Here is a 2,065-nt window from a genome sequence, read left to right as displayed (position 1 = left end):
ACGGTCGCTTAGACTTTTATACATATAGATGTCTCTCTCTCTCACCCCCTCTCCCTTCCTCTCTGAAATCAATAAAAAATATTCTAGAAGGGCTTGAACAGCCGAAACCGGTTTGGCTCGGTGGATAGAGCGTCTGCTTGCGGACTGAAGGGTCCCAGTTCAATTCCGGTCAAGGGCATGTTACCTGGGTTGCGGGCACATCCCCAGTAGGGGGCGTGCAAGAGGCAGCTGAAACGATGTTTCTCTCTCATCAAGGTTTCTAACTCGCTATTCCTCTCTCTCTCTGTAAAAAAATCAATAAAATATATTTAAAAAAAAAAAGAATATGTGGTATGTCCACCTAATGGAATATTATTCAGTCACCAAAAAGAATAAAGTGCTGCTGATACATGCTATAAATCGTGAAAGCATGCTAAGTGAAAAGAATCAGACACAAAAGACCACATATTGTGATTCCATTTATGTGAAATACCTGGAATCCATGCAAACAGAAAGTAGGTTAATAGGTACAGAGTATTTTTTTTTTTTTTTAGTAATGAAAATATTCTTGAATTGGACAGTGGTGATGATTGCATAACTCTGTAAAGATATTACAATTGCCCTAGCCAGTTTTGCTCAGTGGATAGAGCATTGGCCTGTGGTCCAAAGGGTCCCAGGTTCAATTCTGGTCAAGGACATATGCCTGGGTTGCTGGCTCAGTCCAAGGCTATAAATCGTGAAAGCATGCTAAGTGAAAAGAATCAGACACAAAAGACCACATATTGTGATTCCATTTATGTGAAATACCTGGAATCCATGCAAACAGAAAGTAGGTTAATAGGTACAGAGTATTTTTTTTTTTAGTAATGAAAATGTTCTTGAATTAGACAGTGGTGATGATTGCATAACTCTGTAAAGATATTACAATTGCCCTAGCCAGTTTTGCTCAGTGGATAGAGCATTGGCCTGTGGTCCAAAGGGTCCCAGGTTCAATTCTGGTCAAGGACATATGCCTGGGTTGCTGGCTCAGTCCAAGGAACAGGAGGCAACCAATCAATGATTCCCTCTCATCACTGATGTTTCTATCTCTCTCTTCCTTTCCCTTCCTCTCTGAAATAAATATTTTTTAAAAAAGAAATGTTTATAAAAAAAGATATTACAATCCACTGAACTGTACACTTTAAAAGGATGAATTACAGTAGGTTAATAGGTACAGAGTATTTTTTTTTTTAGTAATGAAAATGTTCTTGAATTAGACAGTGGTGATGATTGCATAACTCTGTAAAGATATTACAATTGCCCTAGCCAGTTTTGCTCAGTGGATAGAGCATTGGCCTGTGGTCCAAAGGGTCCCAGGTTCAATTCTGGTCAAGGACATATGCCTGGGTTGCTGGCTTAGTCCAAGGAACAGGAGGCAACCAATCAATGATTCCCTCTCATCACTGATGTTTCTATCTCTCTCTTCCTTTCCCTTCCTCTCTGAAATAAATATTTTTTAAAAAAGAAATGTTTATAAAAAAAGATATTACAATCCACTGAACTGTACACTTTAAAAGGATGAATTACAATTCAATAATGCTATTACTTTTAAAAAAAAAAACACCACAAGATACCACTTCACACCCACTAAGATGGCTAAAATCAAAGACATTAGACTTTCATATGCAATCTGATTTCCTTAAATCACCTTAAATATTATTAAGTTGGGACTTTTGAACATCAGCTGACAAACATTTTGAGCTCTGAGCCAATGCTGCTTGCCAGCAATATCACAATCTTTGTATAGCAGCTTATATACTATCGGGATTTTACACTTCATTTCCCCCTATTTTGTAAACATGACAGAAAAATGGAAAAATGAAAGTGCTAAAACTCATGATAAGAAATGCAGGTCTCATAAATTTAATATAATTAGTATAAAGATAGAAACAATCATTAGTCTCAAAGAAATGCTCACTGGACTGTAAGTCAATAAGCTCTATGACTACAAAAGAACAAAAATAAAGACACCTATGAAATGCCAGAACTATATCATCCAAGATCATGTCAAGCCTATATAATTGAAAAAATTATAATTAAAAAATAT

The sequence above is a fragment of the Myotis davidii genome, unplaced genomic scaffold, assembly GCF_000327345.1.
Source record: "Myotis davidii unplaced genomic scaffold, ASM32734v1 scaffold205, whole genome shotgun sequence".
In the NCBI taxonomy this organism is placed as follows: Eukaryota; Metazoa; Chordata; class Mammalia; order Chiroptera; family Vespertilionidae; genus Myotis; species Myotis davidii.
Note: the sequence above shows the minus strand (reverse complement) of the source record.